Source organism: Rana temporaria, chromosome 9 (assembly GCF_905171775.1).
Source record: "Rana temporaria chromosome 9, aRanTem1.1, whole genome shotgun sequence".
NCBI lineage: Eukaryota > Metazoa > Chordata > Amphibia > Anura > Ranidae > Rana > Rana temporaria.
The window spans coordinates 116672859-116700779 of record NC_053497.1 but is presented as its reverse complement, the minus strand read 5'-3'; the positions used below and the strand labels follow the sequence as shown (position 1 = coordinate 116700779).

Below are 27921 nucleotides of genomic sequence, written 5' to 3'. Positions count from 1 at the left end.
GGTTAGTATTTTGAATTTAATTCACTGGGTGATTGGGAGCCAGTGTAGGGTTTGGAGGAGAGGGTTGTAGATGCTGAACAGTGGGTAAGAGGGATACACCTGGCAGCAGCATGCATGATAGACTGCAGAGGGGATAGCCTATGGAGAGGCATGCCAATAATAAGGGAGTTGCAATAGTCAAGGCAAAAGATAACAATGGAGTGAATGAGGAGCTCAGTGGTTTCATTTGTTGAAAAGGGACGAATTTAGAAGATTTTACGAGGTGAATTCTACAAACTTTTGACAATGATCGGATTTGAGGCTGAAAGGACAAGTTAGAGTCTAAAATTACACCTAGTACTCTGGCTTGAGGGGAGGGACTGATGCAGGTGGAACTCAAAAAATGTGAATATCGTGCAAAAGTTCACTTATTTCACTATTGCAATTTAAAAGGTGAAACTAATATATGGACTAAGGCTGGAGTCCGTGCATCAAGAGCCACCACACACAGACAGATCTTGGACATGGGCTTCAAATGTCGTATTTCTCTTGTCAAGCCTCTCCTGAACAACAAACAACGTCAGAAGCGTCTTACCTGGGCTAAAGAAAAACAGACCTGGTCTGTTGCTCAGTGGTCCAAAGACTTATTTTCTGATAAGAGCAAATTTTGCATCTCATTTGGAAACCAAGGACCCAGAGTATGGAGGAAGAATGAAGAGGTACACACTGCAAGATGCTTGAAGTCCAGTGTGAAGTTTCCACAGTCTGTGTTGATTTGGGGAGCCATGTAATCTGCTGGTGTTGGTCCACTTTATTAAGTTTTGGGTTAACGCAGCCGTCTACCAGGAGATTTTGGAGCACTTCATGCTTCCTTCCGCAGACGAGCTCTATGGGGATGCTGACTTCATTTTCCAGCCTGCCCACACTGCCAAAAGCACCAAAACCTGGTTTATGACCGTGGGATTACTGTGCTTGATTGGCCGGCAAACTCGCCTGACCTGAACCCCATAGAGAATCTATGGGGCATTGTCAAGAGAAAGATGAGACACATGAGACCGAACAATGCTATTGAAGCATCCTGGTCTTCCATAACACTTCAGCAGTGCCACGGGCTGATAGCTTCCATGCCACAACGTATTGAGGTAGTAATTGCTGCAAAAGGGGCCCAAACCAAGTACTGAGTACATATGCATGCTTATACTTTTCAGAGGTCTGATATTGTTCTATGTAAAATCCTTGTTTTATTGATTGCATGTAATATTCTAATTTTCTGAGATTGTGGATTTTGGGTTTTCATGAGCTAAGCCATAATCATCACAATTATGACAAATCAAGGCTTGAACTATCTTGCTTCGCATATAATGAGACAATCTCAAACATTAACTTCACCTTTTAAGTTGCATTAGTGAAATAAATTAACTTTTGCACAATATTCAAATTTTTCGAGTTTCATCTGTAGTTGCATTGTTGATTTTGATAGAAAAGTCGTGGAGGAGGGCAGGGCGGTGGGGGAGGGGGGGGTGGTTAAGGAAGTAGTGCAAGTTCGTTAGTAATGCGTGAGGAGACTGAAGGAGTGAGGTGAGGAGTAGACAGATAGATTTGGATGTCATCGGTGTATTGGAAGCTGTGGGTGGTTATCAAGTGACCAAGGGTGAGGTCTAGATAGAGAAGAAAAGGGGTCCAAGAGCAGAGCTTTGGGGGACCCCCACAGAAAAGGGACAATGGGGAGGATGAGACAGCGTTGTAGGTAACACTGAAGGAGCGCTGTGATAGGTAGGCAGAGAACCAGGATAGAGCAGAATCTTGGAGGCCAAGGGAATGGATCTTATTGAGAAGGAGCGGGTGGTCAACAGTATCAAAAGTCACAGAGAGGTCAAGTAGTATGAGTATGGAGTAGTGGCCGTTGGTTTTAGCAGTTAGTAAATGTTAATGAGTTTTAGTAAGGCAGTTTCCGTGGAGTGCTGTGAGTGAAAGTCAGACTGTAAGGGGTAAAGAAGGTTATTTTCAATGAGGTAGAATCTATAGCTGTTGCAGACCAAGCATTCTAGACGTTTAGAGGTGAATCGGAGCAATGAGATGGGTCTTAAGTTGTTAAGGTTGGTGGGGTCCAGTGAGGGATTTTTAAGTATTTGAGTGATCTGCGCATGTTTTAGAGGTGGTGGGGATGGTGCCACTAGAGAAGAAGAGATTGAATATGTGAGGGAGCATAGGATAGAAGAAGAGGGTGACCGTAGTAGCTGTGAGGGAACAAGATCCAGGGGAGAATTGGTTAGGTGGGCATCTGAGAAAAGTTTTGTAACCTCTTCAGTAGTAGCCAGTTCAAAAGGAGAGTGTTGAATGTGCTGTTAGGCAAGGAATGTTGGGTGGGGAAGATGTACGCACAGTGGAGGTGTCCTCACAAATTTGCATCCATCTTGTCTTTGAAGTGATTGCCAATCTCTTGGGCAGTGAGTTGGTGGGTAGAGGGAGTGGGGGACGAAGCAGAGAGTTAATGGTTGAGAAGAGCCAACAGGGACTGGGTGACAATGTATTAATAAGAGAGACAAAGTAGGCTTATTTGGCAGCATGGAGGCAGGAATTGTATTTTAGAAGGGCAGATTTATATGGGGTGAGGTCCTGCAGGCATTTGGTTTTACGCCACAGTCGTTCAAGAGCACAGCAATGTCTCTTGAGATTTCTAATGTTGTCAGTTTGCCAGGGTTGTAATGGTCAGGGCCTGATTCTGCATGTGCTTAGAGGAGCAAGTGCATCCAGTGATGATGAGAGTGAACTATTGTAAACAGAAGTGGCCAGGTCAGGACAGGACAGGAGAGATATTATATGTGGTCAGTAGCAGAGAAGAGAAGTGGTGAAGGTTCCTACAAGTAAATCATTTGCTACTTGGCGGGATGGGTAGTTGGAGGCAAGGATACAGTGAAACTGATGAGGTTGTGAGTAGAGAGAGGAAAGGGGGTGTTTGTGGGGTTGCCAGGATTGCAGAGATGGGAGAATACAGGGTCGAGGATATTACCATTGGATTGAGTGGATGTATGTGTCCATTGGGTTAAGTCACAAGATGAGGTTAAGTTGAGAAGTTGAGCTGTAGCTGGGCTGTTAAGTTTGACAGGAATGTTGACAGGAATATTGAAGTCACCAAGAATGATAGTGGGTAATAATGCTCTGCCAATGTAAAAATTTACCTACGCTGCCAGAGGTAGCCCTAAGAAATTTGACAAGGTATGGGCAGGATGGATAAAATATCTAGCTGGAGACATAGGGATATGATATCTGATGTATACATTTTGGTTGGAACAGTACTACAAAAGGGAGTACCCTCGATGTATTGAACATATATTGAGAGACTTTATTGTACAGTATGGGACACAGAAGACACACAACAGATGGTTGATATTTTTGCAACTGTTTTCATCTGTTTATTGAAAGGCAGCAATAACTGTTTGACATGATACATATATTCTATTCATGTATTACTGAGTTTTGACTGAAATTTCTTTAATACTGTAAGTGAATATGGACTTTGTATTGTTTTTGTACAAGATAGATGAAAATCTAAAATAAAATTTACCCTTAAAAAAAAAAAGGAATGATAGTGGGTATTTCAGAGGAGAGAAAGTATGGTAGCCAGGCAGCCAAGTCATCAAAAAAGCACGATACTGGTCCAGAAGGTCGATAAATTGTTGCAATCCTCAGAGAAATGGGAGAAAACAGACACATACAGTGCATCACGAAAGAAGAGAGGAATAGAGAGGGAGGGATAGGAAGGACTTGGAAGGTGCTTTGTGGGGATAAAAGGAATCAAACTCCACCTCCTTTCTGTCTGTTGGGTCCGGGGGAATGAGTCCAATAGAGGCCACCATGGGAGAGTGCAGCAGGAAAAGCAGAGTCAAAATTTTGAACCAAGGTTCCAGTTATGGTTGGTATGTTAAAGCCATGAGAGATGAAAGGGTCATGCACAGATGTTAGCTTGTTACAGATAGAGCGGGCGTTTTAAAGAGTGCGTGAGATTGGGGGGCTGGTTTGAGAAAGCAGGGGGATAGAAGTTATAAGTGGTGGCCAAGAAGACAGGAAGCGAAGGGCAATTTCCCAAACAGGGGGAAAATGTTGCAACTAACAAAACAGACTGCAAATTCACTTTTACATAAACTATAATAATTATAATAGTAATTATTATTATTATTCCTTGGGGTCACAGTCTGTAAACGTATGTTATGGATGTCATGCTGATACAACCCTGTACATAATTATAATCCATTTACGGAGTTTCCACAGAAAGTAGAATTTTGGCAATTGCAGTTCTACTTTCCAAGCAAACAGTTTTAGGTGAAGACAAACAAACTCCTCGCTTAGTATCTAATTTGGTTTCCCAATCCCCGGTGGGCAATTACAACTTTCCTTGTGTATTGTTTACAAGTGTTGTGGAAAGAGGGCAGTCATAGTTTGTTTTAATAATGGGTCCAAAAGCAGACTTCAAAAACAGATTACAAGCAAGCATTACTGGGAGATTAAATTAACATAATGGCTTCTATCTCCACTACGGTTTAACAAGGAAAGCTGAAAATGAGAGCCTGAAAGGCCTAAAGTGGACTACTGAAAACTTGTGGAAAAAAAGGATTTTTTGTACTCACCGTAAAATCCTTTTCTCTGTCGTCCATAGACGACACAGCCTTCTCAAGTCTTGACAAGTGGGCTATGTTCCTGTTCACAGGAGAGGACTAAGCAGAACATGTTAGATAATTAAATACATGTTACTTTAACAGAGTCAAACAGACCCGCCCGGGGGCGGTCCCTCCGGACATAACCCTCCTCCCTGCAGCATGCAGCCTCAGTTTGTAACAAGCAGTACAAACCTAAAAGGAGGGGTAAGTGCTGTGTCCGTCCATGGATGACAGAGAAAAAGATTTTACGGTGAGTACAAAAAATCCTATTTTCTCTTATCGTCCATGGACGGACACAGCCTGCTCAAGTCTTGACAAGTGGGACGTCCCCAAGCAGTGTCAAAAAAATGAGGGGTGGGAACAGTATGCGTAAAAACAAGCAACTTCACCCCAAACAAGCAGAGCTCCTCAACGGAGGAGGTGCAACTTTAAACAGCCGCCTGCAAAACCTTGCGGCCAAAAGAAGCATCAGAAGATGCACTCACATCAACCTTGTAAAATTTAGAAAAAGTGTGAACGGACGACCAAGTCGCCGCTTTGCACACCTGTGAGACAGACGCTTGATGTCGGAAAGCCCAGGAAGCACCAATTGCCCTGGTCGAATGTGCCATGACCGGAAGGGGGGGCGCCCGCCCCTTAAGAGCATAGGCCTGTTGACGGTCGGCCTGATCCACTGAGATATGGTGGCTGACGAGACCGCCGGGCCCTTTTGTGGACCACTTAAAAAAAACAAAAGGAAAACACTGCGCTAGATAAAAATTAATATGAAACCAAAAACACCAAATTAATAGTGAAATAAAAAGCTGCCAGTACCGAAAATTTGGATACAAAAATTCAAAGACATAAGTAATAAAAGGTACAGCACTAAGTGTAAACAACAATATGAAAAAGATCATATACTAAAGTGACAGGTTAGTGCTGAGTGATGTAGCATTTAGTGAAAAAGTTATATCAGTGTCAGAAGTACATTATAAAATACATAAATATACATCAAAATGAATAGTTCACAACTGTGAAGATAAAGGTGAATAAATAAATGAAGTCCCACAACGATAAGTCGACAGGTAAATCACAGATAAAGGCAATGTAATTCTAACTCGGTCCTTAAAGGGTTAATCTGTATTGGTGTATAGAAGGAAACTTAAAATAGAAAAAGCTTCATCCACCAGGAAGGCACCCAGAAGTGGTAATGTCCTTGCCCTAACTGTGTGACCACCGTGACAGCGGTCTCTGCAAGCATAGACTCTAGACCCACTGTAAGATATCAGGAATGGTCCTAATATCCTACAGTGGGTCTAGAGGGAGACTTAAAATCCCCATGCTTGCAGAGACCGCTGTCACAGTGGTCACACAGATACCTTTATCTAGTATCTCTCACTTCACGGCGTGGGGTCCCCCTTAAATTTCATACCAGACCCTTATCCGAGCTTTCGGGGGGCGTGGGGCCCCCGCTTTCTTCTTTTAAGCTTTTTTACAAGCGGGGGGTCCCGGACATCTTCGCCGTCTTCTCTGTTCTCTTCTACCGGGGGAGGGGGGCCCAGTCTTCACCACCGTCTTGTTCTGTTGGGCCCCCCGCTTTCTTCTTTTAAGCACCTTTACAAGCAGTGGCCCCGGACTTCTTCGCCGTCTTCTCTGTGCTTTTCTGTCGGGGGGAGGGGGCCTGGTCTTCACCGCCGTCTTGTTCTGTTCTGCCGGGGTCCCCGTTTTCTTCTTTTAAGCTCTTTTACAAGCGGGGACCCCGGACGTCTTCGCCGTCTTCTCTGTTCTCTTCTGCCAGGGGGGCCCCCGGTCTTCTGTCGTCTTCTCCCCTCTTCTCCTTTTTCCTTCTGCCGGGCTTCTCTGCTGTCTTCTTGCAGCTCTTTTACCAGTGTGGGCCCGTCTCTTCTTCGACGTTGACACGTCGCTTCCTCCTGCCGTAATGCTGGGTGCGCGGCTTGCACCAATTTATATAGGTCTCTTATGACGTCACAGTCCCATCATGCTCCGGGTGGTGACGACATAAGGGGGGGTCACCGGGTGATATCTGCCCGGCATTACAGCGGGAGGAAGTGAGAAGAAGAAAAAAGGCGACGCAGAAGACCGGGCCCCCGCTGGTAAAAGAGCTGCAAGAAGACAGCGGAGAAGCCCGGCAGAAGGAAAAAGGAAAAGAGGGGAGAAGACGACAGAAGACCACCCCCCCCCCCGGCAGAAGAGAACAGAGAAGACGGCAAAGAAGTCCGGGCCCCCGCTTGTAAAAGAGCTTAAAAGAAGAAAGCGGGGACCCCGGCAGAACAGAACAAGACGGCGGTGAAGACCAGGCCCCCCCCCGACAGAAAAGCACAGAGAAGACGGCGAAGAAGTCCGGGGCCACTGCTTGTAAAGGTGCTTAAAAGAAGAAAGCGGGGGGCCCAACAGAACAAGACGGTGGTGAAGACTGGGCCCCCCTCCCCCGGTAGAAGAGAACAGAGAAGACGGCGAAGAAGTCCAGGCCCCCGCTTGTAAAAGAGCTTAAAAGAAGAAAGCGGGGCCCCGGTAGAACGCCCCCCGAAAGTTAAGAAGTCGGAAGAAGACCCTCAGAGCTGACTAATAAATTACTTTAAAAACCTGTGTAGTGTGTTTTTTTGTCATTTTTTTCCCTCCAGGTGAATGGGTAGGGGTACGATGTACCCCATACTCATTCACCTAGGGTGGGATGCCGATAAGCTCCCTGCCCGCAGATCCAGACAACCAACGGCAAGGGTTGTCGGGAAGAGTCCCTGTCCTCATCAACATGGGGACAGGGTGCTTTGGGGTGGGGGGGCCGCAGGGCGACCCCCATGCCCCAAAGCACCTACCCCCCATGTTAAGGGCATGCGGCCTGGTACGGTTAAGGAGGGGGAGCGCTTGTTCCCCTTAAAATTCATAGCAGACCCAAGGGCCTGGTATGCACTTGGAGGGGGAACCCATGACAGTTTTTTATTTGAAATTTGGCATGGAGTTCCGCTTCAAGATTCATACCAAACGCAGCTGACACAGTGCACTGCGATTACGTGCCGCTTAGCTGTGGTATATTGCAGCTGGATGCATTTGATTTGATTTTTTAATTTGCACAAATCCGCAGGTAACAAAACCGCAAGTAACCACAGTGTGTGAAGGGTGTCATAGGAAAGCATTGTGTGCTTCTAGCTGCGGTAAAATACTCAGCTGAAAGCACCATTCTATCCGTCCGTGTCAAAGAGGCCTAATGGTGCACAATAAAAATCTGTGGCTTTGTGTAACACAAAAAGGTAGACTTGTTGAACATTTTTGGCCAGTTTAGAGCAATTTTTAGGCATCTTGTCAAAGCACTCCTGAAGGACCCAGGAGGCACCCCTGATCTAGATGACATGAGTGCTCCTGCACTAAAATATATTAGTAGATAATATGATGTGATTATTTTTGGGTGAATCTACACATCTTGGACCATATTTCCAATGATGTAATTAGGTTTGGTAGTAACATTGGAAAATGAGGGGACTAAACAAAGGCACTCCTAAATGGATAGTTCTTCTTTCATTCTTTTGTTTGTACTTAATCAAGCTGTGCGCTGTCCTGTTTGGCAAGCTTTGTTTTACCACTACTAAGCTTTAGTTGTAGCTGTAATGTTTACGAAAGTTTAATAAACATACCCTTTAAACAACAAAAGAAAGGCAAGCCATAAAAGGTGTGTACTTTGAGAATAAGGCCCCTTTCGGTGGACCCGATCTGGCTGCTCCATTCTTCTCTATGGAGAGTCAGATGTCAGCTGTAACATGCCCGCTTGGGTGACATTGTCCGGATTGGGTGAGATCTGATGAAAACTGACATGCTGTCAGTTTTCGTTCCAATCTCTCCATATGAGACAGTGGCGCTGGACAAGCCCCTCCCCGCTCAGTGAGCAGAGAGGGACCTGTCATCCGTCGGCTCAGCGGAGATATCTCCCGCTGAGCTGGCGGACCAATGCAAGTGGATTTGTTCCTGTGTGGAAGGGGCCTAAGGCTAAACTCTAAGGGGCAGATCTACATACATCGGCGCAGGGCACAGCGTATGTAAGATACGCTACGCTGCTGTAACTTACTTTGCATTTGTTTGAATCCTCAACGAATTTGCGCCGTAAGTTTCGGCGGCGTAGCGTATCTATCGCAGCGTAAGGGCGCGGAATTCAAATCCAGCGGGTAGGGGGCGTGTTTCATTTAAATGAAGCGCGTCCCCGCGCCGAAGGAACTGCGCATGCGCCGTCCGTAAAAACTCCCAGGGTGCATTGCTCCAAATGACGTCGCAAGGACGTCATTGGTTTCGACGTGAATGTAAATGGCGTCCAGCCCCATTCACGGATGACTTACGCAAAATGTTCAAAATTATACGCGGGAACGACGGCCATACTTAACATTGAGTACGCCACCATATAGCAGCTTTAACTATACGCCGGAAAAAGCCTAACAGAAACGACGTAAAAAAATGCGACGGCCGCTCGTACGTTCGTGGATCGTCGGAAATAGCTCATTTGCATACTCGACGCAGATTACGACAGGAACGCCACCTAGCGGACGCCAAAAAATTGCATCTTAGATCCGACGGCGTACGAAGACGTACGCCTGTCGGATCTAACCCAGATGCCGTCGGATCTTGTTTTGAGGATTCAAAACAAAGATACGACGCGGGAATTTTGAAATTACGCCGGCGTATCAGTAGAAACGCCGGCGTAATTTCTTTGAGGATCTGCCCCTAAGCAGATATAAAAGACACAAATTAATGCGGTTCTGTATTCAGTATTTAATCCTATATTTATTTTAATTGCAAGCAGTCTAAGCACCTGGTAAATGTGACCTGGCATGAGCCTCTTGCAGTCCCTATACAGCAGAGCACGGACTGGAGGAAGGGAAAGCAGCACAAGGAGCAATGCTGATAGGTATGGCGATCAAAGTGACTCTGAGATGGGCTCATAAATCCACTCTTTCACCGTCCAGTCATATAGTAGGGAAGGGGATGAGACCTGTAAGTTTTGCTAATTTGCAGCAGAGAAAACTCCACTGCCACAAAGGACTGTGTAGTTTGGCAGAGCTATATAAATCTCAGAAATGGATGGTAAAAGGGAACACATATGCTGCAATAAAGCTTCACTTTGGAAATTGGGGACCCTCGATTCTGCTTTTAAATGTCCTTATTTCTTCTGAGAAATCCTCACTTCCTGTTCTTCTGTCTGTAACTCCACACCATAATGCAAGGCTTTCTCCCTGGAGTGGAGAAAGCCTCTTGAGGGGGGAGGGGCGAGCAGGCAAGTCAGGACGCTCTCTACTTTACAGATAGAGAAAGGAGCTGTGTGTTAGTGGGCATCCTGACACTCCTACTCGCCCCTTCCCCCCTCAAGAGGCTTTCTCCACACCAGGGAGAAAGCCTTGCATTCCGGTGTGTAGTTACAGACATAACATTAAGTGAGGATTTCTCAGAATAAATAAGGAAATTTAAAAGCAAAATCGAAGGATGAGGTAAGTGAAGGAGGACTGCATTAAGGTAAAGGAAGCTATTTAGGGGGAAAAAAAAATATTTTACAACCCCTTTAAACATGCCATTTCAGTTATAAACAGAGTTTATTGGGCTATTGCTCTTTTATGCAACCATAATAGTTTCCTGCCATAATTCCTAACTTTGCTCTCATCTACCTTGGGGTGTTCTCATCCCTCTACTCTATCCACTATCATATAAAATAAATTAGGGCCGAAACAACTAATCGATTAATCGACAACTAATCGATTATGAAATTAATCGATTACAATTTTCATTATCGAGTAATCGGCCAGTAACATAATGGGGTTAAAAAAAACAAAAATTAGCCCTGTATAGTACAAAAAAGCAAATCGCTACTGTAAATATTACTTTCACTGTCCCACAGTAAAAAAAACGAACCCCTTACAGTAGCAATTATTTGCTTTGTTTGTACTTATCTTTGTTTTTTTAACCACATTATGTTACTAAACATCTCAGGCCGAGTCACACCTTTTTGGTGTTTTTTGCAGAAACACACTAGAGGTCATTTACATGTTTCCCTATGGGACACGTTCACATCCATGATTTATTTTCAGCTGCTGCGTATTTGGAAAGGGAAGGACTATTTTTTTATTTATTTTTTGGTTCTATATACTTCAATGGAGAAGCTGCAGAAAAGCATGTAATGTGTTTTTGCGGCAATTTGTGTTTTGTAATCTGCCCAACAACAAATTGGCCCAAAAAAATAATAAAAAATGCATTTTTTTTTTTAAGGCTATTATGCGATTAATCGATTAATCAAAACAATAATCGGCCAACTAATCGATTATGAAAATAATCGTTAGTTGCAGCCCTAAAATAAATACAACATTATCCAAGTGGGAATCTCCCATAATGGTCCCAGTAGGTGTGAAGGTTTGAGAACACTGCACATAGGGCTCACCAGAATCTCTAAATAATTTTACAATTTGGGAGTTTAAAGCGGATCTCCACTCTAAAGTGGAGTCCCGCTGATCGGAACCCTCCCCCCCTCCGGTGTCACATTTGACACCTTTCAGGGGGGAGGGGGGTGCAGATACCTGTCTACAGACAGGTATCTGCACCCACTTCCGGCCCTACGATACGGGCAAAGGACGGGTTTTTTCCTTACCTTCCGTCCGTCCCCCGTTGTATGCTGGGAACACTCGGCTCCCAGCACACAGCGGGAGCCAATCGGCGGGCGCAGCGCGACTCGCGCATGCGCCGTAGGGAACCGGGCAGTGAAGCCGGAGCGCTTCACTTCCTGGTTCCCTCACCGTGGATGGAGGGGGGAGCAGCAGGGTGACGAGCGATCGCTCGTCATCTGCTGCGATCACCGCTGGACTCCAGGACAGGTAAGTGTCCTTATATTAAAAGTCAGCAGCTGCAGTATTTGTAGCTGCTGGCTTTTAATACATGTTTTTAGTGGCACATCCGCTCATCCATGGCTTTTAATACATGTTTTTAGTGGCACATCCGCTCATCTTCACTTCCTGGTTCCCTCACCGTGGATGGAGGGGGGAGCAGCAGGGTGACGAGCGATCGCTCGTCATCTGCTGCGATCACCGCTGGACTCCAGGACAGGTAAGTGTCCTTATATTAAAAGTCAGCAGCTGCAGTATTTGTAGCTGCTGGCTTTTAATACATGTTTTTAGTGGCACATCCGCTCATCCATTCATCCATTCAGACATAAGTAACACACTGGGCTTTGATATATTAGGTGTCTCGCAGCTTCTTTTGCTACTCCTGTACACTTTTCATCCTCACAGGTCTACAGATAAGTGCCTAAAAGGAGTTGCCAGGGAAGAGGAGGAGAGGTGGAGTTTGGGCATGCCAAATTAGTTTTCACTGAGAGGCATGACATCACCGCTTTCAGGACTCTCCAATGTTTGTGGTCAGGAGGGAAGAGAAGGGGGGGTCCGAGGGCTTGTGTGTCCTCCTAGCTGCTCTCTCACATGTGTGGGAGTGGAAGTAAACTACTGTCCAACCAGAAACTCTGCAGCTTTTTACATGCTGGGTACAACTATTTTTTTTGTCTTAGTCTTTCCAGCATGTCATTCCACCACAAAAGAACTGGAGGAGCTGAAGTTCAAATAAGGCTGTAGACAGTGATGGGCTCAGGGCTCGGAGCTGGGATGGGACAAAGCTCTCCTCTAGGCAGCAGGTAACCTCCTGCTATCAGCCACAGGGAGGTACAATCAGCAGACAATGAAATAGACGATCACAGCAAGGCGCTGCTACAAAGTAACTCCCAAGACGTCAAAGAAGCTGTGCCTGTTCCATTTAACTTTTAACTGGAGGGAAGCTGGCAAGAAAAGTTTACAGGAAGTGTTCTGAAGATTTTTAGCTAGGCAGCTCCGAGGAGGGAATGCCAGCTTTGGAGAATAGCTGATCAAACAGGACCTGTGATTCAGAAACAAGATAGGAAAGGGTAAGCCTGTCCCTACATATCCTATTATTAGTATTATTAGAAACATATTGCAAATAGTGGCATCATCTGCCGTGCTACTGTGCAAAGTTACTATTATTATCAGTGGTATTTATATAGCCTTATCTCCTGAATGCTGTACAAAGTTACTATTATCAGTAGTGCTTATATAGCATTTCCTGAATGTTGGGCAAAGTTACTATAAAAAAAATATAATTATAATATATTAATAACTTGTCATTTGAATTTGTTTCATAAACAAGTTTGGCATTCCTGAAAGTTCTAAAAAAAACAATACAAAGTAATAATTGCTGGTAGAAAATGGAAGAGGTGGCGTTTTGCAGACACTGTGAGGAGCATTGCTGAAGTTAGAATAGTTATGCACAGAGGGGGAGTGAGAAACACTGCAGTAATCAAACACATTTGGGCACAAAACACAGAGAACATGGGAAAAAACATAACAAATAATTACAGGAAGCCCCCTTATCAGATAAAACTCTGAGATTATTAGTAACCGTTTTAAGTTTGCTGACAACATCTGTAGCTTTTCATTGTGAACGTATTATATTAGAACTATTCAGACAATATTGTTACAAATGACAAAAAATTGAAAATGATTTCCCAATCTAAGGCACATCGTAATAATAGGACATACAGGTAGATAAACAGGAAAACATCCTTGAAAATTGGTTCAAAATGTTGGTGCCCATCCAAAAACAGACTTCAGAACAGGTCGCCACTGTAGAATGTGGAGAATCAGATTTACGACTAGTGAGGACAGCTTTCACAATGATTTAGCATCCAGACCCTGATTGGTACATGGCTATCCATACTATACTCTGTAGGATGCCAGTGTTGCCATGGGAACCAGGAACAATACTTGCTTGTTAACCTTCATTGTGACCATAGACTTGTTGCACACTTTAGTCACTGTACAACATACAGGAAAAGAGGGCATACATGCTACAATATTTTAACCAATACAATATTCCTATTTATATTATTTCTTTGGAACACCTGCATATGCTGCAATGGTACAATGGTATAGTGACTGTAAGGAAGAGATTGCAAGCTCTGCACAATTTCACACACATACAAACATTCTCACTAAAGCATGTGTGTCTGGCATACTGAAACAATTACCCAACTTATTTAATCCCTGTTTCATACAACTTTATCAATTTGTACTGGTGAAATGGATGTTATGCGACCCCCCCATCACTCACTCGAACTTCTACACAATTCAACCCACAACTGATAAAAAAAAGCTAAATTTCACCGGGTCATGTGGCCAGACTAAAGCTGGCCATACATGTTAAGATTTAGCCTCAGGGCTGAGTGAAAGCAATTATCATGGATGAATGAATCTGCATTGACGGCTATTGTATTATGACAGCCGGCACTTGTGGCTGTCAAAATACCCAAACAGTGCCTGCATCTGATTGGATGCAGGCGCTGTTCAGGCTAAGAACTTTTTGTCTGGCTTCCTCAAAAGGACAGAGCCACCCACGTAACAAATTTTGACCAATTCAACAGAAATTGAATGAAGTTCATTCCATTTATGGCCAGCTTAACTCTTAACTAATCAAAAACGATCTGTCTTTCACCCATCTGACCATAGTGATAAAAAAACAAGTTGCTATGTATGCAGAAAATAGCACTGGCAGCATATTGCATTGCCATGCCATGCTTATCGTGCGCGAATAAGAGCTAGCAAGGCTGAAACAGCTGTCGGATGAGTTTATGCTGCAATCCCAAGGGCTCTGGATGCACAGTTTTCCATGGGTGGGGGAGGGGGGTTGTGCCAAAAAAAAGAATGATTTGCATGGCTCTGCCCACTATCCACGGATTTTTACAATGTCTTAGTAAAGGGCTTTATATTTTGGATACTTCGCCATCACCCGATTCAACATGAAACATCAAATATTGCTTCAATTCAACACCCCAATAAAAAGAGGATGCATGGCTGGGTCTGCATGTAAAGTAGGCGCATGTGAAAGATCCTGATGTTATACCATTACTGGGTGATGAGCAATAAACCAAAAATGTATGTTCTAGTCTCAATGTAAATTTGGGTCTGCTTACTGTGAAACCTGTTGGTAAACTGAGATTACTAAACTAGAAACCTAACCTAGCTAACAAATTCCATCTATTCCAGCTTCATTTGATACAATTGGGTAATTTAGTCCCAAATTACAGAGAGGGCTTGACAGCATCACTAACACTCATTTTATCAAAAAATGTACCGACTTTTGGCATTTGGCATTTGTTCTTCCTCCACAGACAAAGAGAAAAGCCTCTGTACTATTGAAGGAAAAAATTGCAATGAATGTGTTCAAAAAGGGCTTGCGTGTCTTGGTATGACCTTCCCAAGAATAATGTGAAATAGGATTGGTAGGTCTTTAGCTAAAATAACTAAAAGTCCCTAGAGTAATAGCTGACAGGGAGGGGCAGGGCATGCTGGTACTTTTAGTTCCTCAGCAACTTGCATGCTAGGGAAAGGGTGTGTGTGTGGGGTAGAAATACTTCTGTTTTGGCATTTAACATCTGATAGATAAATGCTGGTCTGAATGAGCTGGAAAAAATGACATTGCTATGTACTATACACATAGTCGCGTCTTGATGCCCTGAGCAAATGCATGCTGCAGATTCTGACAATTTTTTTCACTATGTATTAATTTGTATACTACAGAATTACTCACATTAGTCCCTGCCCCCAAGGATCTAATATACACACATATCAGTCAGTTCAGCTACCAATGTGATTTTATATTGGCGGAGAACCTACAAATGCCATTCTGATAGATTTATAGGAACTAAGCCTAATGCCACGTACACACGGCCGTTTTTAATGGTCTAGAAAGAAACGACATTTTATCAACCCGATTATTGTTAAGCCGGCCTTGCCTACACACGTTCGTTAAAAAAAAAATGCTCTAGCAAAGTGCGGTGACGTACAACACATACGATGGCACTATAATGGGGAAGTGCCATTCGGATGGCGCTACCCCTGGGGCTGCTTTCGTGTTAGTAAAACTTTGGTGAGAGACGATTCACGCTTTTCAGTCTGTTACAGTGTGATGAATGTGCTATCTCCATTACAAACGCTAGTTTTACCAAAACGAGCGCTCCCGTCTCATAACTTGCTTCTGAGCATGCACGCTTTTTTCACGTCGTTAAAGCCCACACACGACAATTTTTTACAACGTTAAAAACGACGCAAACATTTTTAACGTCGCAAAAAATGCTCTGGAGCCCACACACGATCGTTTTTAAAGAACATTAAAAGAAAATGACATTTTTTACATAGCGCAAAACGGTCGTGTGTACGCGGCATAAGAACCAACTGTCACAAAGCTGCCATGTTGCCAATCAATCTGACCTTATTTCTCACCAGTTGGGACACTGATGGATGTTTGGTTCAGTCTAGAGTTAATATTCACTTGAACACAGAGGTTTAAAATATAACTTTTTCCACTTCCCAATATCACATACATTCACATTTTTTTTTTTTGAGTATTTCTCATTTGGAAGTAAAATTTTGTAAGATAAAATAAGTCATTAAGTCAACCCCCAATAATCACATCTACCCCACTGTGCGCAGATGTTTCTGTGAACAACTATTTGGGTCCTCCAACACTGCAGCACATGTGGAAGAATTAAAAAAACTTGGACCTGTGCTAGGACTACTCCTACCCTTGTCTACCTATGTCAGTGTTGAGAAGAACTGAATAAAAAATATTTCAAAAAATCATCTCACACAATGCATCAGGAGCTTCTCTTATTCTGCTACACCTTAACCGAGCTGTAAGTTGCCTAATATAGAGGGACAAAGACACTCAGGGCCAGATCCACGAAGCACATCGCTTCTTTACGGCCGGCGTAGTGTATCTCAGTTACACTACGCCAGCGTAACTTACAGCGCATTTCCCGTATTCTCAAAGAATTTACATCATAATTTACAGCGGCGTAGTGCAACTGTGTCGGCGTAAGGGCGCGCAATTCAAATTGATGAGATGGGGGCGTGTTTTATGGTAATACGTCTTGACCCGACGTAAATGACGTTTTTTCTGAACGGCACATGCGCCGTCCGTGGGGGTATCCCAGTGCGCATGCTCAAAATTAACCCGCAACAAGCCAATGCTTACGACGTGAACGTCATTCCACGCAAAGCCCTATTTGCGAACGACTTACGCAAACGACGTAACATTTGAAAAATTTGACGCGGGAACAACGTCCATACTTAACATAGGATACGCCTCATATAGCAGGGGTAACTATACGCCTTACGGAAACAATGTAAAAAAATGCGCCGGCCGGACGTACGTTCGTTGATCGCCGTATCTAGCCAATTTGCATACTCGACGGGGAAATCGTAAATATGCACCTTAGATCCGACGGCGTACTAAGACGTACGCTAGTCGGATCTAGCCCAGCTTCAGGCGTATCTTGTTTTGTGGATACAAAACAAAGATACACCAGAGCAAACTAGAAGTTACGCGGCATAGATACGCCAGCGTAAACACTTTGTGGATCTGGCCCTCAATCTTTTGGGTTGTAAGATACTGAGGTGCATTTTAACTGTAGTTCTAATGCAAGCAAAGGAGGTAGAGGTTTCAAAGGAAACATGGCCTAAGAAAAATATACAGACTGCCACTGCTGAAGTCTTCTTTTGAAAATCTCACTTGTGATCAACTTGCACTTTGAATTTTTTCACATCAAGAATAAAAAGAACAAGATCTAGGACTTTTTTGGGACATGCACTTTATTGGCTAAATTAGATTGACTGTTTTTTAGATGGTTGTTTATGAAGAGGGCTGGTTTATACATTTTATTTATTTTTCTGCAGGGGTGGCAGATTATATCCAGCAGCTGGGGTATTACTAGTGCACTGATTCTTTGAACTATAACTACTTCTTTTGAAGATGCAATTTACCTGGCTGTCATGTTGATCTAAGAGCTTGAATCATTTCTGAATTACTGACTCACAATAGGATCACAGACTGGGAACTCCAACCTTCCCGAAGTGTTTAGTTTCAAAATTATGTAAGAAAATGTAATTTGTATTCCCAGGAAAACAGCTGGTGCCTTGTTAAAACTGAATTAATAAAACCACTGAGTGTTGCAAAGAAGCAGTGAGAAGGATGCACGTGGCCTGCAAAAACATCACTCCAAAGTTCTTTGTTAAGCATCCGTTTATGCATTAAATATGTAGGATGCAAAAAAGGAAAAAGTACATTGTCTAGTTACACAATAATAATATCAGGGCTGACAGAGAACACTGGTGTGCACAGGACAGGGGTAATCCTGCATAATATGGGGTATATTCTCTATGATTTATGAGCTTCAAGGGCATTCATGCTTTCACCACACACAAAAACATAACATGGTGTACAATTCTGAGTAGCCTGGGCCTCCCTTATCTAGACCTGACCTCTGCTAGCCAGCTCTGCAGGGGTCCCGGAAAAGAGGGATTTAAAGCACGGCTCGGGTTTCCAGCCATCAGTCACCAGTCTGGCACTCAGGCCCACTTTCTCCCATCCTGGGGATGAGTGAATGAGCAGGAAAAAGTTTGACTTTGTTGAGATAAAGGATTAAGCGGTGTTCACTGAGGCTCATTGAGATGGGGCAGATAAGAGCTAGCAGGGCTGCATTCAGGACATCTGATCCTGTGTGTATTGTGCCAAGTGTGCCTGTTGCATAGGGGCATGGCTCAGCACACAGCTATCACCCACCCATATGACAACTTCTACTTTGCCAGATCACAAAAGTTGCTCCACCAAAAGCGTTCATGTCTCCATTTTCCTGGAATGCATCACGTTTCTATCTGCAATAAAACGTGGTTGTTTTATAGGCAAGGTATTTTGAGCGTGGGTTGTTTTTATTAGCAAGCATGTAGTTTACATCATCTGCTGGGACTTTGCCACTTGCACAACAGCAATTGTTCTTTGTTCAGCAATAAAAAAAGCGCCACACTGCAAGCTGGCATTCAAATGTGCGTTCCTTAAAGGGGGCTTCTACTTCCAGATAGGCGATTAAGCAAATAGCAGTCCATCCAAAGATGGCATTGTTGTTATCAAGTAATGACTTCACCATTGAGATTTCCCTTATTTACAACAAGCTTGGACAGTTAGGTGTTCACACCCACTTTGGGGTGACTACATTATTCCTACTGCATTCTCCATAATGAACCATGAATTAAATGTCTAGCAGGTAGAGTGGGACTCCTTTATAATGACCACACCAAGCGTGAAAATCTAGTAACTCAAATGCAAACAGCTCATTCACTTGACTGCGAAAGATGTAACAAACCATTAAGCAGTTTAACATTTCAGTCTCTACTAAGTACTGCAATGTCAGTTTTGGGTGGACGAACACTTTAAATAGCCAACTGGTTGCTCCTGTTTAGACAGGCAGCTGAACTAACCAAAAAAAGAGCCCAGCTGCTTAGGGAGACTCTATTGGAACATTCAAAAGAGCAATTTAAGCAGACGACAATGAATAGAGTGATGTGTGATACACTGGCTGTACAGAATGAAGATCCAACATTATTCTGTGCACAATATATTCCTTACAGAGAAACATTTTTACTTTATTTTACTGTAAATGACTATAAATACACAGTCAGACGTCTGCCGCTGTGCCTTACAGGAGACCTTTATGCCTGTGCTTATTTGCACTAGTAGCTTGAACTACTGACCTGCCACACCAATAAAGCAAATGTCCAAATTGAATTAACTTAAACTCCAAGCAAACAGCTAAATGCACAGATGCAATATATTTAAGGCAGCAGTTTGATACTTGCCAAAGGATTCTTAGTTGGTCTATCCAACCTTGCAATTTACACAGCCTTGCCCCACAGCACAGCCCTGTCTAGCAGGTTAGGGAGGCATGATTTCTATCTGCGGCAGTTTTGCTTTTTACTTACAGATACGCTTTCACCCCTTCACCCTGTGACAGGACAGGGAAAGACGAAGAAGCACACCGATTAGCTCATCTCTCGGTTCTCTCTTTTCTCTCCACCTATCCGCATACTTCTTGTATTGCAAAACACTTGATTGGCTCTTTGTGCCAATTCTCCCTACGAATCTCTGAGCTAGGCTCTACAAGAAGTCTAATGGCTGATACCAAGTCAAATTCAGATACTTAGCTTGCTTAAATTTAAAAATATATATTTAATGATGTATTAAAGTAGAACTATGGCCTCCCATTAGAAATATGCACCACAGCACCCAATTACAAGTATATTTTCACTTTTTCAACATTTAAAAATAAAATGTTATTCCTCCTGCAAAGTACCACAAATATATGTGGATATTCCCACTTAAAGTGGATCTAATCCCTATTCATGAAATCTGACCTGGGCACATATATCTGCAGTGTTTACTCATCTCTCTCATGCCCTAAGTCCCGTGTCATGTGTCAATGCTCCTGAATTCAGAGCAGATTTGGCACTCTCGTGTAGTCTGTGCCTGCTTGCACTACAGTAGGTTGAGGGGTGTGGCGATCAGCATTGTCACTGCTAGTTTACAAGCCTGTAGCTGGTTAAAGTGGAACTAAACCCTCTTATTGGTTTCAGCCAAGGAAGCTGCCATCTCTAGCTGCACCTTATCCCACCCTTTTTCTAGATTAACAGCAGTGTCTCAACTGAAACCCTCCCGCGGTGAGCTGCAGTGTCTCGGTATGGGAGCATGACCGACACAAATGAAGGAATTGGCTCAGTCAGTTTTGATAACTTTATGAGGCTTGTGCATCAATAGTGTAGCACTACCCCCGAAGGAGCTGCTGGTTTAATTTGGGCCTGCCGTTACCTTACTGTTCACCACTAGGGATGAGCCAAACATACCTGGGTTCGGTTCGCACCAGAACGTTCGAACACACCACGGGTTCGCGCGAACATTTAGAACCCCATTGAAGTCTATGGGACTCGAACGTTCGAATTCAAAAACGCTCATTTTAAAGACCAATATTCAATTTAATGTTGGAAAACGTCTTTCAGAACCTGGGTCTTGCCCCAGAAAACATGTATCCATGGGAAAAAAAGTTTTAAAAACAGCCGTTTTTTCAGGAGCAGCGATTTTAATGATGCTTAAAGTGAAAAAAAAAAATGAAAAATTCCTTTAAATATCACACCTGCTGTGTGTCTATAGTAGTGGCACATGTTTATAAATGTCCCTGCACAACATGAAATTATTGTAAGAAAAACTTAATTTAATACTGCTTGCGCACGTGCTGTGTGGCAACAATATCTCGATTATTTTAGGGGTGGTGGGGGGCCATTATTTTTTTGTGAAAGCAAAATTGTAGAAAAAAGGGCACCCCTCAAACATACGGTAATTGGAGCGCAACAAAGAGCCACATGCAAAGTATTGCATCAAAAATTGTTATTAGGCGCCCCTGTTACACAGGGGCACAAAAATTAGGTCTTAGGCACAACACAACACTGCAGCCCCTCCCAATAACTTTAATTGGAGCACAACAAGGAGCCACGTGCAAAGTATTGCATCAAACATTGTTATTAGACGCCCCTGTTAGACACGCGCAGTGACACCACCTGCGTTTAGGTGCTATGTAACAGAAAACGTGCAGTGACACCAACTGCGTTCAGGTGCTATGTAACAGCAAACGTGCAGTGACACCAACTGCGTTCAGGTGCTATGTAACAGCACACACGCCGTGACACCAACTGCGTTCAGGTGCTATGTAACAGCACACGCGCAGTGACATCAACTGTGTTTAGGTGCTATTAAACAGCACACGCGCAGTGACACCAACTGCGTTTAGGCGCTATTAAACAGCACATGCGCAGTAAGAGAGACTGTGTTTCTGTGCAATTCAATAGCCCACTTGCATTAACAGCGACTGCGTTTCTGTGCAAATAAATAGCACACGTGCAGTAACAGGTAATGCGTGTGTGTGCAATTAAATAGCACACGTCCACTAACACGGAGTACTATTTTCAAGCTAAACCCTAATGAAGGCAATACAACATGTTAGAGCACTGCATTAAGCACAATCTCCTGCCTGACAAATACTAATAGCAGATCTAGCTAAGCTATACAGTTTATAAATATATTTACAACTCCTAGGGATGTGAATATATTCTCTACAAACTGTAAATTTAACTATAATTTAACTATACTGACTAGCCTTCCTGCTCTATCTATCTATCTATCTATCTATCTATCTGGTAGAAAAGACACAGTGTCTATCTATCTCTCTCTAACTGTCTGACTGCTCTTGTCTGTAACAAAGCCGGAACACACTACACGAGGCCGCCTTGCAGGCTGCCTTTTATAGTGTGGGGCGTGTACTAAACCCCCTGAGCCATAATTGGCCAAAGCTTTGGCCAATTATGGCTCTTCGTTTTTTGAGCGCTGTGATTGGCCAAGCATGCGGGACATACAGCATGCTTGGCCAATCATCAGCGCTCAATGCCGCAGTGAATTATGGGACGTTTTGCGTCATTCGAATTTGGCGCGAACGACCCGTTTTGTTCGAATTTCGACGAACGATCGAACGACCAATGTTCGAGTCGAACATACGTTCGTATCGAACGCAAAGCTCATCCCTATTCACCACACTCGATCTAGGGGTCCCTCCTGAAGAGTTATTTGAAAAGAATGTCCGCACCAACACTTCAGCTTTCTTTTTCTTCAATAGTTTTATTAAACAGGTTTTCCAACAGAAGGGTAGAGGGGTAGGAAAGATTCAGGTACCTTGCTTTGTGGATCACGGGTACAGTCTTAGATGCAGAGGACAAATCGGTTCCACGCTGGATTTAGCAACCACTGGATAAGCACACTCTCACTGACCTAGCAGCCGGTGCGAAGCTCGCTCAAAGTCTCTGCCACAGACTTGATGAGTGTCGTTGGGTCGTTACACAGCCCTCTGCCACAGGGTCGTGTAACCACTCATACACTTAGCAGAATTTCAGAGAAAGTACACAGCCCACGGTGCCAGGATTTTTCAGCCAGGCCGGCAGCACAGTGAGGTTAGTTGGTCCGGATGCGTCCTTCAATTGCTCAGCTCCTTCCCAAAGGCAAGACAGCACAGGACCACCCCTGGACCAATAGGCCCCAGAAACTCCTGGGCCTACTCTCAGTTGCGGAGCCTCTGGCCAGCAGGCCCCGAGACCCGGAAAACACTGTCAGCGCATCCCTGAGGCCAGGAGGGCCATCAGGTCAGGATCGGAAGACCCTGTCAAAACGGTGTCTGACCCTTAAGTACCTTCCCCCAGAATGCACAGTGGGTTGACCACACCCACTGGGCTGCTGCTGGGAAGAAGGCACTCAATGCACCTAGCCTATTGCATTTCCAACCTTGACTCCTGGTGACAGTGACACCTGCAGGCAAGTGGAACATGCACAAAACAGCTGGACTGGAACAGAAAACCACAATTTGGTATAATCCCCTGAGCTAAACTACAGCTCAGGTAACTCAATTTACAAAAAATAGTGCCTACTCAACAGGAGCAGGGCGCTACACAAGTAACTGGATTTATACATTATTGTACATTAATAAAAAAACTACCCCTGAAATGCATACATGATATGACAAAACCCACCCAGGGTTTCTGCTAGAGAATAACAGCAACTTTAGACAAGTTCAGAGTATGAATAATAGAAATATAGGATGCAGCGCCAATAACCTAAATGCTATTAAAACAAGTGCAGCTCCAAAAATTTGTGAAAACTAATATACAGTGAAAGCAATGAAAAAGGGTGCAACCAGTGTAAAATGAATGTCCATAATTAAGCATTAATATTAAATAAAAAAAGTTCAAATGAATGCCGATATGGGATTCGCAGTATAAGGTGCCATAATCCAAATCTATGTTCTCCAACCACCGTGCTTTCAAAAGTGCAACGTGCATACATAAAGTGCTTCACTCAATGTGACAATCAAATGCGCTCACCGAATGTATACGGCCATAAATGACCATCAGGCATGTACAGGGTTCTTTAACAGGATCCGCTCTCGTGCGGCCTCTCTCTAAACAGGATCAATCCCCAGTATAATTCAACAGAAACTGCTCTCCATTAATGTTTGTATATTCCAAATAGAGGTTCTCCCAAGCTCAGAGTATGAACCTGTGCAATCACAAGCTAGTGTGTTCCATTGTTTTAGAACCATACCGTCTCTGAGCCTACTGCAGCCTCACTAAGCCCACTGGAACAAACAATGGATGCTGCAACAACAATCTTACACTGGAACAGTTTGTGACTCCAAAAGTTTGGAATGGCCACAGTTCTACCCTGCAGAACATCTCTCCTTTTTGGTATGGAGATATGAGGGAGATGTGTTCTGAAGTCCAACATAGGAGAACTTGGCAGAACTGAGTGCTTGAGCTTTCAGTGTTGCAAAAGCACTGTGCTGTCAGCTCAACATGAAATTAGGATTTGCTTAGGTGCAATTAGTTGCATTTGCATACATTTAGATGCATTTAGAATGTCTAATTGGATTCTGAGTGCACAGAATCCTATTTTCTCTAACCACAGCTTACATGACTGCACCTAAAAAACACAGGTAAACACACAGTGTGAATAACTCCATTGAATGCACTCTAAATGCATAAATGCTGGTATGACCCCTGTCAGCGTTAATGATGCTTGCAGTCATTAATAGTATCAAGCCTCTATGTATGCATCCATAACATGGGTATAGTGCAGCACCACATTGACTCAAAAGCCAGGGTACATACATTTCATTCCCGTTAGCTCCATTTTATCACTCCTTGGAGTTTCTGCTTAGCACATCATCAGTCAGGTGGCTAAAGAATCCAATGGGCTTCTTAAAGTGGTTTTCCACTGTGTACCTGTGTGGTGGCTCCTTGCGATGAGGTTTCACGTGTCTGGTACCTAGTGGAAGGAGAGGTGGACCGAAATTCTGCCACAAGCAGCCTCTGCTAATGTATACTGCAAACAGCTGTATACAATGGCCATGTTTTTATTTAATAAAATATGGTTATCACCTTTTTTTAATCCTGTTTTGGTATTTTCGTGCTGATGATGTTCATCAGCCTCTTTTAGCACTTCCTCTACAAACATTCGCTCCAAAGTCAGCTGCAGAATAGCTGCCTCATAATGACAACAGTGGAGCATGCCTGTACAGTGTGTGTTGGCACAGCTTCTTGTAGTATCTACTAAGGCAGGGGTCTTGAATTAAAATTCAAGGAGGTCCGGTCACTAAAATTTTCTTTGGGCCGAGGTCCTAATCTCAAGTCCCCATCACAGCGCCCCTTTACATCAGGTGTCCCCATCACAGCGCCCCTTTACATCAGGTGTCCCCATCACAGCGCCCCTTTACATCAGGTGTCCCCATCACAGTGCCCCTTTACATCAGGTGTCCCCATCACAGTGCCCCTTTACATCAGGTGTCCCCATCACAGTGCCCCTTTACATCAGGTGTCCCCATCACAGCGCCCCTTTACATCAGGGGTCCTCATCACAGCACTAATTTACATCAGGTGTCCCCATCACAGCGCTCCTTTACATCGGGTGTCCCCATCACAGTGCCCCTTTACAACAGATGTCTCCATTACAGTGCCCCTTTACAACAGATGTCTCCATTACAGTGCCCCTTTAAATCAGGTGTCCCCATCACAGTGCCCCTTTAAATCAGGTGTCCCCATCACAGTGCCCCTTTACATCAGGTGTCCCCATCACAGTGCCCCTTTACATCAGGTGTCCCCATCACAGTGCCCCTTAACATAAAATCTGCTCATCATTGTGCCCCTTAACATAAAATAAGGGGCACCCTGATGGACACATTTTATATTAAGGGGCACTCTGATGGGCACAACAAAACGTGATCCTTAACATAAAATTTGCCCATCAGAGTGCCCCATAACATAAAATATGTCCAACAGCGTACCCCTTAACATAAAATGTGCCCATGGACACATTTTATATTAAGGGACACTCTGATGGGCAAATTTTATGTTAAGGGGCACTCTGATGGGCTTATTTTATTTTAAGGGGCACGCTGATGGGAATATTTTTAATGTGTACGCTGATGGGCATATTTTATGTTGATGGGCACAACACAATGTGTCCATCAGTGTGCCTCTTAACAAAATATTCCCATCGGTGTACACATTAAAAATATACCCATCAGAGTATCCCTTAACATAAAAAAGTGCCCATCAGTGTGACATTTAACATATGCCCAGCAGTATTGACAATAAAAAAAATAGTCCCAATTAATAGTGATCGCAAACTATATGAACGTGCCACATACCTAGAATGCAGGAGGGGTGAATGCCGCAAGATAAGGAGTCGGGAACGAGTAGCAGTGAGTCACATGTGCGCCCCTCCTCGCAAGGAGAGGACCCGGGAACCAGGAGCAGCAGGGGCGGGGCACGCAAATGACGTGAGAGCCAGGCATGGCCCCTACTCGCAATGTGTGCAAGGAGTGGACTGCGAGCTGCGGGGGAAGGAACGTGACGTCACGCCCCTACTCGCGGCCGTACGGCTTGTAAACTTTCAAGACCTGCGGTGAGGAGCAGGGGGCGGGCGCACACTGGCAGCGTCACTGGTTGCTGGGGAAACCCGCGGTCCCAGCAAACCAGAGCTGCAATTTGTAATTATACTGGCGGTCCGGGCAGAAGTGTCTCTCGGGCCGGACTCGGACCGTGGACCGCCATTTAGTGACGGCTGTACTAAGGGTACAATGCATGAGCATTGGATTTAAAAAAAGATGAACACAACTTAAATAAATTACATGTTAAAACAAATAGGACATTTTACAGGTTGATTAGATTTATTAAATGAAGTTTTATGTAAAACAACACTGTTGCAGTATATTGTGACATTTCACAATATAATGACGTGCACGTGGAAACACATGATGCTGTGCAACGCCATTAAATAGGGGACCCCATGAAATCTTCGATTTCACAAGAAGGGTGCTTTTATCTGCTAATTTGTTGGGGGTGCTTTAGGGATGTTAGAATTTTTAGGGTGCTATAGCACACCCCCATATGCCACACCCCTTAAAGTGGTGATCAAGATGTTCTGTACCCTGGATATGCCACTAAACCAAGTGAATGTTTTACTTTAGAACACCAAAATGTTACGAAATCCCTGTCACAATTTATAAAAACCCAAGTATGAAAACGTTGGCTTAAAAACAGAGAAAGAATGGAAAGCACAGGATCTGTTTTACATCACAGAACAAAAGAATATTAAATTGCTTAAGTCAATAATATCATAGGTCATGTGTGCCTGAGAATCTGGCAATTTTTTTTTTTTTTTTTTAAGGAATTATAGGAAAATTGATAGTAGCAGAACCCCAATAAGCATTTCATATTTGGCCACCATCCTATGTGGGGTTATGGAGGTATATGACTAAGGGTGTTACACAGCTGAACATATACAAGATTTCCATTAAGCCACTATTGGCATGCATGACATTTAATTGGTGAAAATCTCACTTCAAAAATTTGTAAGTGTTGGCCGCCTGGGTGCGCTAATCCATGCGTGACAACATCACTGGGCAGTTGCTGTTTTTTCTTCCAAACCTTCACAGCTACACGAAGAACGATCTATGCCACCTCATTAATGTAGACTTGGCACTCTCCTGCCTTTGCATTAATAATCCCTTACGTACGTGTGATTTCACTTTCATAGATCCCACTTAGCACACTGCACTTTACTAGGTTTCAGCTGAGGGGGGGGGAAACTATCAAACAAAAAAAATAAATAAAAGTCAGCTGATTAAATGAAAAAAAAACAAAAAAAGAAGAGGTTTACCGGAAATGTGAAGTCTTCTAAGTTCTTCAAGAACCTTAAAATTCTTTCCATATGTCCATTTACTGATTTCATGTTGCTTGTTAACATTGAATTTTTCCAAACCCACAAAATATAACAAATCTGAAATAGTACAAACTGTGACTTGCTTTCTTTTCCCCGGGCAGGGATATAACTTTCCTTTTTCTTTGTTTTTTTCCTTGCTACTTTAATGCAGGGAAGAGAGTGTGCAAAAAATTCCAACACTTGTTGACCCTCCAAACTGTTATTTTATTACAGTGAGCTACAAATTTGCAAATAAAAACTCCACACCTTCACAGAAGCAAAAGACATCAGAGTTAAATAATCTTGCCTTCTGTAAACTATTCTGTTCGGTGGCAGCAGCCATTTTAGCCTAAAGGAGGCTTATTAGATGCCTGTGACATGGGATAACTTGTGAGGTGCGTTGAAGCAGCCAAGTTATTTTGAATGGTTTGCAAAGGCAATTACCAAAACAAGCACCATTTTTTTTTTTTTAATAAATACACTGCACAGATGGCTCCAACGCATGCATGTTAGGGTGCTATTCAAAATGACACTGCAACAATACCACAAATCATGCATTACGGCATGTGTTAGTTTATTTAAA

The 27921-nt window shown here is 43.6% G+C and overlaps 2 protein-coding genes across 6 annotated transcripts in view; one reads left to right on the top strand and one right to left on the bottom strand.

The window, feature by feature from the left end:
• Positions 1–27921, bottom strand: part of RALGPS1 (Ral GEF with PH domain and SH3 binding motif 1) — a 765778-nt gene that overhangs the window by 338657 nt on the left and 399200 nt on the right. The gene's annotated exons all lie outside the window — the stretch shown is intronic.
• ANGPTL2 (angiopoietin like 2) overlaps positions 12034–27921 on the top strand; it is a 66115-nt gene continuing 50227 nt past the window's right edge. The window contains exon 1 of the mRNA XM_040324226.1: positions 12034–12543. The gene's annotated coding sequence lies outside the window, so the exon portion shown is untranslated. The remainder of the gene's footprint in view (positions 12544–27921) is intronic.